This window comes from Octopus sinensis, linkage group LG2 (genome assembly GCF_006345805.1).
Source record: "Octopus sinensis linkage group LG2, ASM634580v1, whole genome shotgun sequence".
Lineage (NCBI taxonomy): Eukaryota > Metazoa > Mollusca > Cephalopoda > Octopoda > Octopodidae > Octopus > Octopus sinensis.
Genome location: NC_042998.1, coordinates 131,778,233 through 131,790,361, shown reverse-complemented (window position 1 = coordinate 131,790,361; position 12,129 = coordinate 131,778,233).

The window sequence follows — 12,129 nt, the reverse complement described above, 5'->3', positions numbered from 1 at the left end:
CTGAGCAGAAGGATTTTAAACAGTGATAAAAGATAAAGTTTCATGAAGGTTGCAGTCAAAAAAACATTAACTGATAAATATATAAATACAGCTGCAAAAAGTTTGTTGGTGAATTTGTTAAATTAATTTTTCTTAAGCCAGGTATTTTATCTATAATTTTCACTGGATTTGTTTGTTTCCTTTTTGTTTTTATTTTTTTATTATTTTTTTACTTTTGATATAATATATTCAATGTAGGCTCGAATGGTTAGCGAGAGTTTGTGATAGAGGTTAAAAAGGATTTATTCGCTATCCTCACTGAAAGAGCCAGAGATTTTGCAATTATATATATTATGTGCTGTATACCAAAAATATTAATGAATCTCGCTCGAGATTTACCTTAAATGTTCATCAGGTGTCTGTGCTTAACTCAGTGAGTATGTAACTCGGGTTTGCTTCGTCTGAAGAGAGTTTGAGAACACTTAATATCCCTGTATTTAGTATCCTGATCAGATTTTTTTTCATAAATTTAGATATTAACCCCTCAAAAATCTAATCAGCAATTTCCTTAAGAGAGAAAAAAAAACTCTTCTGCAAATAGTAAGGGTTAAGCGAAACGCCATTGCAATGATTTGAAAAGTGAAAATTTAGATTTTTTGAATTCCATGCGATTAATTCGCAGAGTTACTCGAGGGCATCAGTTTGCAGTGTTCTTCTTTGGCTTCCGGCGCTCTGAATTCAAGTCCTGCTCAGGTTAACTTTGAATCTAATTTGGGAGGTTGGATAAAATGTACCAACCCTTGGCGTTGTACTGGCGGAATATTGTTATGGTTCCTTGCGTTCCGAGTTCAAATCTTGGCACTGATTACTTCCTTGGTGCACTTGGCAGAGTTCACTCTGTTGGAAGCAATAATATCTGGTGTCTGGTTTGTGCTCCCTTTCTCACTAGTCACAATATCTCTTGTAAAAAGTTCATTGAGAATAAATGAAACAACTTCAGAGTTGTGTTCAAAAATTAACACTTCAGTTCTCGGATACTACCTTCCATGCATTTGTGGAATGTCTTTCTAAAAAGAAACAGGGGCTGATCCTACAGATCGGGATAGAAGAGCATCGGGGGATTTATATCAGAGTGGAAATATCTAAGTTATAATCGCCTTATCTTATACAATACTAGAAACGAAAGTAATTAAATTTACGTAAATGTTAACGTTAATTTTAAACAGTTGAAAACTTTAAAATAATCTAAGTAACAGAACATATAATGCTTGCTGAGAGCTCAGGGGTCAATTATATCGACCCCACTGCTCAGCTAGTATTTGTTTTGTCGATCTTTGTAGAGTAATGCTTGATAGATTGCATCTGCACATTGCTGATGAGGTTCTACCAAAATCACAATGTTGGATTTTAGAGGTGACAGGAGTGCTATGGATATGACATTTTCAGCTAGACAGCTACAAGAGCATCGAACACGATATGGACTTATATCAGGATTTTATCAATCTGGCAAGAGCGTTTGATTCTGTAAATAAAATTGCACATTGGGAGATCTTGAAATATCTGGGATGTTCTGAAAAATTTGTGAAAATGCTTAGACACTTTCATGACGGAATGGAGGGGAGAGGTAATGTTGGGGGTATCCTGTCAGATCCAATTTCTATAGCAAATGATGTGAAACGCTGATATCCCTGCTCCTACCTTGTTTGCACTGTATTTTCCAATAATCTTTCAAATCGCCTACGAAGATTGTGCTGAAGGGGTCTATATAAGATATAAGGATAGCGGGAAAACTTTTCAACCCCGAAAGACTTTGTGCCAAAACGGAAGTTCTTCATTCTCACATCATTGAATTCTTGTATGCAGATGATTAGCACATTGCCAGGAAGACATGCAACACATGATGAATACGATTTCTACTACATGTACAGCATCGGGCTTTACAATTAGCTTAAAGAAAACTGTTCTGATGTACCAGCCTGCCCCCTCTGAGATTAATATGGAACCTTCTGAAACTATATATAGATAAAGGTTAGAAGTTGAAACCAAATTCACATATTTAGGAAGTACTCTGAGCACTACTAGTCTTGATAATGAAATTTCATACAGAATCAGCAGAGCTAGTGATGTCTTTGATAGGCTTGACAAGCGCCTCTGGTTACATCATAGCAGATCTATCGGAACTAAAGTTAGGGCTTATGGCACATGTGTTCTGCCATCATTGCGCTATGTAAGTGAAACATGGGTTATTTATCGTAAACATTTGAAGCATTTAGATCGATTCCATCAACATTGTCTTCGGAAAATTCTTGGGATAAACTGGAGACTGCCGTTCAGTGACATAAAAGTACTTGAGAGAAGTTTTAGTAGGAGTGTAGAATCGATCATTCTGCAAAGTCGTTTGTGGTGGTGGTGGTGGTGGTGGGGGTACATCTGGTGAGAATGAGTGATAAAAGGCTTCCTAAGCAACTTTTGTACGGTGAGCTGAAAGGTCAATAAAAGGGCAGCTCATAAACCCAAAACATGTTTCAATGACTGCTTTAAAACTGCTTTGACACAAACAGGAATTTCAGATGTTGGTTGGGAGAGAAAAGCACAGCACCGAGATAGGTGGAGGAAATGAGTGCAAGTGGTTGCTCGAAGTTTGAACGAGAGAGAGAATGGAGCATGAGAAGATTAAGAGAAAGCTTACAAAGAATGAATAGTAGAAAATGAAAGAGTATTGATTTTCATGTGTATGATTTGTAAAAGCCAATGCTTAAGTTATGCAATCTTGGTTAGCTATCAAAATAGTCACAGGAATCGACTCCTTGTAAAATATGATATAGCTATTGTTCACAACAGAACAGGTGCAACCTGTGGAAAGGTGTGCTGATCAGTTGGAAGATTAAAAAGACATATCAAAAGACTTCATATTGTGACACCGGTTCTTCCTACCAGCCAGCACTACTGTGCATTATGCAATAATATGTGGAAATCTTGGCTGGGCTGAAGAGTCATATAAGGGCCTCACATTGCATCAATGAACCATTTCAATGATTCTTTCTAGCAATGGATTTACGAGAAAGCAGCCACTATAATGCAATGAATTACATCATCAAACGATCTAGGACGCAATGCATATTTAGCATAGGCTCTATATTTGAGGTGGAAAATTGTCTTATTCGGCACTGCCCAAGTGTGGTGATGAAGATAATGATGATATGGTGATGTATAACAATGAGCATAATGCGAAGTATAGGCTGCTGCTGCTGCTGCTGATGATGATGATGATGACGATGATAGACGTGATGGTTGTGTTAAAACTTATAATTAACACTGATGCTGATAACGATGATGATGTTGACGATGATAATAACGGTAGTGGTGAATGAATACGTTGAAGCAGCTACTGTTGATATTGGTGCCACTAATGATGTTATTGATGATGATGAAGATGATGAAGGTGATGAAGATGATGACGATGACAACGACGATGATGATGACGATGATAATGGTGGTGGTGGTGATGACGATGGTGGCAATGTGGATGTCGGTACCGCCATCACTGGTACCGGAATCTGGATTGTTATCTTCGGATGCTAGGCCTCAGGGTGATGCAAAAGATTGGGACGATGTGGAGAAGTGGGTGGCGGGGGTGGATCGGGGAAGTTAGGGGGAGGGTAGAGGGGATGTTAGAGTGAGGGAGGGAGGGGGATTAGGGAATGGTGAGTGGTTGTCATTGAATGACATTTGGTGTCAAGCCAGAAGCAAGTGAAGTGACAGGACAGGAAGTGTGGAAATGGCGGGGGAGGGAGAGGGAGGGAATTGAGCTCTTGGGTGGTGGGATTAAGGAGGAGAAGGCCATATTTGGAACCAGAATTGTAGGTGTAATTTTTGTTTTATACATTTTTGGTTTGCGTAGATTACGGTACACTCTAAGAGGTGTTTTGTTGGTGGGTAAAAGCAAAGGGAGAAAGCGCATGATTTGTCACGTTGATCAGATTAGTATTGTTGTTGTTGTTGTTGATTCTGAGAGGGTGTTGTTTGGATGGGTTTGTGGGAGTAGATGGGGGGAGAGAAGAAAAGTGTTATTTTTGAAGGTTTTGTGGTTATGGTAGTTGTGATGGTGATGGTAGTGAAGGTGGTTTAAGAGCTAATGTTACTGACCAGGAACTGCTTTGGATAAATGAATGAATGAATAAATAAATAAATAAATACATCTGTGGTCACTTCTATTCCTGCGAGAGGAAGAGAAAAGCAAGCAAGAAAGAAAGAATGATAAAAGAAGATCCTTGATGAAAAGAAATTTGAATAGATAAAGGATTCTCACAGATAAATAATTTGATGGCCGGATGGAAGAAGAAAAATAAAGCTGGATAGCTAGACTGATAGATGTATGAACAAGATAGATAGATGTGTGTGTGTGTGTGTGTGTGGTGTGTGTGTGCGTGTGTGTGTGAGAATGAGTGTGTGTGTGTGTGTGTATGCGTGTGAGTGTGTGCGCATGTATATAAACAAATACACACACATACATATATGTGTTCAAGATCAATCGATGCCAAGCGGCTTCACTCTACGTGCTTTAGCTTCGTTACTATGGCAGTAGTCTGTATGCTTATCCATCAGACCTCGTATATATATATATGTGTGTGTGTGTGTGTATATGTATGTATGTATATTTATAGGCGCAGGCGTGGCTGTATGGTAAGAAGCTTGCTTCCAGTCTCACCGCGTGGCCCCCTGGGAAAGTGTATTCTCCTATAGCCCCGGGTAAACCAATGTGAATCTCATTCCTTTCCTTCAAGAAGGAAACACCTCAGAATATTGTTTGGACTTCTAGATGAGGCTAATACCTTTAATTTTTATATTATCCAGTACCAGTTTTCATGGGAAAAGTTCTTCGTACTGGCGAATTCCTCGCAGTCCTCCAACACTGCTACCAATAGCCATGAGTCCAACAAACAGAGAGAATTAAGGAAAAGAGCTGTTCTTCACTCCTGCTCCAGAGCGTGGGCTGCGGGGTCACTCCGAAAAGCTCTATCTACGATGATTTCATCTCAATCGAAGGAGAGGGGCTTTCTCCGTCCGGGTTGCGGATCCGTGGAATAAGTTGCCGGACGAGATAGCGAAGATGCCGACGACTGCTCGGTTCAAAGTCTCTCTTGACCAGAAATGGCCTGAACTCTATGACCACCCTCCCAGTACATAACCTGTCCTCAGGTATTTCTCCCTATAATTCTGAAAATTAACTGAAAATTCCTCCAGTACATTTCTATAGGATCGAGCGCCAGAGTGCACCTCTCAGTTTTTCTGACCTAACACGCGTACCCTATTGCTTGCTGTTATTGTTGTTGTAGGTTCCGCTGAGCGGCCGAGTCGGCAAATACTGTAAGAAAATTAGTGCGCTCGGAGCGAGCTCACGCCGGCTTATATAAAAAACGTGGAAGGATTGAAACTATTGTTGCTATTGCCGTCACTGTTGTCAAATGTGCTGCTTTTGTTTGTTTTGCTGTTGGCGCTCTCTTTTCACTTTGAACGCCGTAGCTGTTGGGTGTATTGTTTCTTTTGTGCTTCTGTTATCATTCTTGCTGTCGTCGTTCATTTTACTTTCGACGTCGTCGTCGATGTACTAGTCGTAGAATGGTGGTGTATTGGTGGTGGTGGTAATAGTTATAAGTGTAGTAATAGTAGCAGTGGTGGTGACATTTGTTGTGGTTATTGCAGCTGCTGCAACTGCTGTGGTCTTTATTATTTCATTCTCACTGCTGTTTTCTCAAGTCTTTTTATTTTCGTTATTCATCGACGAAATATTGCTTTTTGCTGTTCTTTTCTTTCCCGCGTAACGGTAGACGTCCAGATGCTGTTTTCGAAGACGGACCACCACTGATTCAACTGTCATTTTTTCCAGGCGCACTTTTCTACTGTGTTGTCATCAACTGTGCTGTATGGCTTACTACTTTTGCAAGTACGATATGTTTAAATTTGCTGATGAAGTCCAATAAGACCGAAAGGTGTTCGGAGTTATCTGGGACTTTTTTTTTACCTCACCGCATAATTATTTCTAATTAGCTTTGTAATGCTTGACCCCTAAAGCATGTTCCTCCACATGCTGCACACGACAAAAATTCAATGTCCCAAGTAGTTCACTCATAACTAATGCGGGTATTCAGAAAAAATATTAAGTCTACAAGACATGGAGAATTTCACCCGCTCAACACAATAGGGTAGCGTCCACCAGCAAAGCAACTCCTGCAAAACCATTATTACACATGAAAAAGTGCTTTCTGAAATCAGCCTTCGAGCTTTCTCGCCTCACAAACTGGATTCGATCTCTTGGCAAAAATTTTCTATGAATTTTATAGGGGCCTCTTTTTTATTTTTATTTTTTTTCTAGTTCTCAATAATGATGGCTCTCATGAATAGTACACCCGTGGAGAAAGTCTACACCTTCGCTACTCGCTTTACACCTAACTGCACACTACACAGTATTGATGAATCCCTTAAACTCATTCCCTTTACCTCAGCTGGCTTCCCACCTCACGTACCCCCAACCGCAACTGCTAAATTAAATCCGCTTGCTTCAGATCAAGAAGGTTACTCAGCCCTGACAATGTCACAAACATTTCACCCAAACATTACCCTTTAGATCTTAGCTCTATACACGCCAATTTCTTTAATATCTCACTCGTTACAGAGAGTGAGATATCAAGGAAAGAGTAAGAATATTATTTCAGGTAGATGAGAAGCAACAGGGTTCCTCCACTGTCTTTAGTATTGTTCACATTATTGTTAGTATGTGATTATTTCTTACGAGTAAAATACGGACGAAATGCTGCTAAGCAATTTGTCCGGCGTGCTAACGAATCTGCCATCTCGTCGTCTTTAATAGTATCAGTAATAGTCCTTTCTACTATAGGCACAAAGTCTGAAATTTTAGGGGAGGGGGCTAGTCGATTACATCGGCCCTAGTGCTCAACCCGGAAGGGATGAAAAGCAAAGTCGACCTCAACAGAATTTGAACTCAGAACGTAAAGACTGACGAAATGTCACTAAGTATTTTTCCCAGCGTATTAACGATTCTGCCAACTCACCGCCCTGAAGACATTAAAAAAAATATTGGTTTCAAATTATGGTACACCGCCAGCAATTTCGGGGGAGGGGATAAATCTATTACAATTGTTCGATTGGTACTTATCTTATTGACCTCGAAAGGATGAAAGGCAAAGTCGAAAATAAATAAAATGTAATAATAATAATTTCTTGCATAGACATAGGGCCAAAATGTTGGTGAGGTAAGGTTAGTTGCTCGACTCGATCTCAGTTCTTCACTGGTTCTTCTTTCATCGACATCAGAAGGATGAAGAGTGAAGATGACTTCAGTCCACCGCCGATGTTGATATAGCCTTAACAAGAACGGGAACAACATTTGTAATTTATATATCTCAACATTAATTAAATCAACATCAGTTATCTCAACTACCGCAAAACATGATAGCAATAATCAAGCATAAGTAAATTGTGGGAGAAGCTTCATATTTGCTAATGATAATTCGATATCTGAAGCACGCACTTTATATGTATTATATCAAGTAAAGTTGGACGCTCGTGGCATAAGTGCAAGGCAGAATGTTCAAAGTAAACTTTCATACGTTACTCTATTACAGTGACAGTAAATATAGATATTGGGAGGAACGGTGTAGGTTTACAAAGAAGACAAACAACATTCCTGCAGCATTAATTCAAAATATGTATTTAATCATTTAAACAGGTGCAGGCATAGTCGTGTGGTTAACAACGTTTCGCATCTATGTCGTTTCGACTTTAGTTCCTCTCATTACCTTGGGCAAATATTTTTCCGCTATAACACCAATGCCTTGACAGTGAATTTGATAGACAGAAATTGTGTGAAAACCCCTTCGTGTGTGTAGTGTTCTTGAGCAAGACACTTTATTTCACATTGCTACAGTTCACTCAGCTGTAGAAATGAGTTGTGATGTCACTGGGGCCAAGCTGTATCAGCCTTTGATTTACCCTTGGGTAAAATCGGTGGAGAGGGGAGGCTGGTATGCAGGGGCGACTGTTGGTCTTCTACAAACAACCTTGCCCAAGCTTGTGCTTCGGAGGGGAACTTTATAAGTGCAATCCCATGATCATTCATGACCAAAGGGGGTCTTTACCCTACAAACACACACACACACACACACACACACACACACACACACACACACACACACACACACACACACATAAATATACATTTATGTATTTGTTTTGCATGATGCCTTTTGTGAAATCGTGTGTTGAAACAGATATTGTTATACTTCGGGACAGTCATTGTTTTTTTTTTTTGCTAAATAAACATAAGCACTTCAGCTTTATCACTGTTTTTATTTTAGTGTCCCTTACCTGAAATCCTTCGTCAACCGTCCTGTGACCTCTTCTGCGACTCTCCATCCCATGTGTCTCCTCCTATCCTGTTTAGTCCATTCTGTCTTTCTATGTGTGTATCCTTATCCGCGTACGCGTTTGCGCCTATGTCTGTGTGTGCGCGCGCGCGTCTACGTGTTTTGTATGTATGATTTGTGTGTGTGTATGGGTTTGCTTACTATACTATTTGTACCCGTGTCCTTTATTTAGTTTTATTTAGTTTTATTTAATTTTCTATTTTTTCTCATTCCGTCTTTGGCTGTCATTTTGCTTAATATGATGGTGGTGGGTGTTTTATTGTTACATACGTGTTTTCTGTTGAGACTCCGTTTGTTTACTACTATGTGTGAGGCCTCTGTAATCTGTCTAAGTGTCGTGTCTGTTCTTTGTGTTGATAATACCTTAACCTCTATGTTATTAGCCGAGCTTCCATGTTCTAATTGAGCATATTGGTAGAGCACTGATGAGTTTTTGTCCTCTTTGAGCAAACGCCAGTGTTCACCTATATGCTTCCTATGCTCTGTGCTGTCTCCCCAATGTATGTCGCTGTCTCGTTTCTGCATGGCCCCTCAGTACATCGTATGCTATAAACTACATTCTTAATCTTACAGTTAACCTGTGGGTTCATCCTACTTACTGTACAGTTGTTCTCCGTATATGAGTCACAGGATGTTTAACGAAATATAGGGAAACATTAAGTATGATCAAGAAAGTTCATGATTTGGCAAATCATTCCTGGGTCATGAAATTAAGATGTTTGATAGCTTGCTTCAAATAATATTATAAATTATGCCAAACTGGATTACATATATATATGAGGGAGCAAATACAACGAGCCAAATATTAAAGGTCACGCGTTAAAAAATAAGGGCATATTAGATAATGTAGTCTGAGGTGAGATGCTTTATCTCTTGGATAAAAGACAGAGCTCTTAACATTGAATTCGTTTGGCTTAGCTAGAGCTAAGCAAAAACAACAACAACGACGACAACGACAGCAGCATCAACATAAACATTCACAACCAATCAATATCTATAAATCTGAAATGCAAAAAAGTCTGTTTGTCTGGTTTTGGTATTGGAATGGGTTAAAGGGCACTAAATCCCGTCGGATTCGCTCCCAAGTTTATAGGGACATGTAAAATGAGGTGAGGATGTGAGTGGACTAGGTTAGAAATTCCTATCTCAAAAGTTGTTGTTACTAGGGCAAAAAATACCACACTTTGACAAGTCGTTTTTCGTTACTCTCATTCTCTTATCTGCCTGTTTTCCTCCATCTCTCTCTCTCTCTTTCCTCCCTTCCCTTCAATTTCTCTCTATAACGACGTGTGACAGATAAACTATCTTACCTCCGCCGCCTTCGCCAGCACTCTCACTCTTTCTCTCACATTCCCCCCCTCTCTCTCTCTCTACGTCTGTCTGCATTCATAGAGAGAACTATTATCACCACAACCACCACCACCACACAATCATGAGAACAAATATTTGTTCTCATGATTGTGCGGTGATGGTGGCGATAATTATTGGGTTAATTTATGCGTGTGTGTGTGTGTTCTATATACAAATATGTATATATAATGTATATATACAAAGTGTATATATCTGTTTATATATATATATATATATATATATATATATATATACAAAATAAGAAAATGGAGGAATAGATTTCTTTCAATCATCAACTTCCAGATAATACTAATTCATATAATTTATAAACTAATTATTTAGATTAAATATGAACTGGATTTGGAAGTTCATATTTAATCTAAATAATTAATTAATAAATTATATGAATTAGTATTATCTGGAAGTTGATGATTGAAAGAAATCTATTCCTCCATTTTCTTATTTTGTATTATGAATTTGAGGTAAAACATTTTACCTTCGCCCATATAATACAATAAATGAATTAATTGCATTGTAATTCTAAGCATTTATGTATTAGCCTTCTGGGTACTTTACTGGCAGTATATTGGATAAATGATATCCCATAGTGGGTTACATTCATAACCCCTATCTCACTTTGTACTTATATATATATATATATATATAATTTTATACATTTGTATATATAATGCGTACATACACACACACACACACACATATATATATACTGCGTATATATCTACACATATATATATTTAATGCGTATATATATATATATATATATATATATATATATATATATATATATATATATATATATATATATATAATGTGTGCATTATGCGATCGGTTGGGCTGAAGACATGCACACCTATGTTAAAAGTGCTGGCGGGTTTGCATGGCAACTATTTTTTTCCTCAAATGACCTCTAGGACAAAATTCCTCATCTTATAAAATGTGGCCCGAGTAGACCCAAATGAAATTGGGGATATATTAACCAAAATGTGAAAAGGGGTCTAAATGGGGCTGGAAGGGGATTAAAATTTACAGGAGAGGGTGTTTAGGAATTCTCTGTTACAGCAAGCTAAAAAATTTGTGCCACCCTTTAAATCGTCAATGTGTTGCCGTCCATGATGAAGTTATGAATGCTTGCCATGGTGAGTCTACTGTCGTGAGAAAGAATCACTTCAAAACTTAGTGTTTAAGAATTTTCTTTTACATCAAGTTCATAATTTTACGCCAGCCGTTAAACTGCCACTACGTTGCTGTCCGTCGTTAAGAAATACCAGCCATGGTGACCCTACTATCCTCAGATTCTATCCCTTCAAACTTTGGTTTCCAATATTTAAAAATTTTTTATTCAGCTCGCAAGTTCGTCTGTCCCTTTTAAATGTTAGTGTTTTGCTGTCTGCCTTGAAGCAGACCTTTCCGTTGTAACTGCCTGATATTTATGATTGATCTTTCAAAATATATTCTTTCTCAATTTACTCAAGATCTTTTGTTGTTTATAAATGGGAGAGAGATACATAGAGAAAGATAGAGAGTAAGAGAAAGCGAGGGAGAGTCCGAGAGAAAGGAAAAGTAAGAGAGTGGGAAAGTGAGAGAGAAACAAAGAGGGAGAATGTGGTGATAAACAATAGAAAGGAAGCAACAGAAAGTAACAACCATACTTTTACCCGCACGTAGAGCGGGTCGCCATAAGCTAGTCTGTTTATAAAATGAATGTCTTGAATCTTTGCTGAGGAAGAATATTATTCCATTTAGACGACAACTTTCCTTCGCCATCTTCAGTATTGTTCATATTAACAATCTGACAACGGAAAGAATCCTCTATATAGTTACTTGAGCCGCTACAAATATTCCTTTTTACTCTAAGCACAAGGCCCGAAATTTTGGAGGAGGGGGCCCAGTCGATTAGATCCACCTCAGTACGCAACTGGTACTTAATTTATCGATCCCGAAAGTATGAAAGGCAAAGTCTACCTCGGCGGAATTTGAATTAAGAACGTAAAGACAGACAAAATACCCGTAAGCATTTCGCCCGGCATTTTAACGTTTCTGCCAGCTCACCGCCTTTTGGGCTGCTACAAATATTCATTTCTACTCTAGGCACAAGGCTCGAAATTTTGGGGGAGGGAGCCAGTTGATTAGATCGACTCCAGTACGCAAATTGTACTTAATTTATCGACACCGAAAGGATGAAAGGCAAAGTCGACCTCGGTGGAATTTGAACTCAGAACGTAAAGACAGACGAAATACCTATTTCTTTACCACCCACAAGGGGCTAAACACAGAAGGGACAAACAAGGACAGACAAATAGATTAAGTCGATTATATCGACCCCAGTGCGTAACTG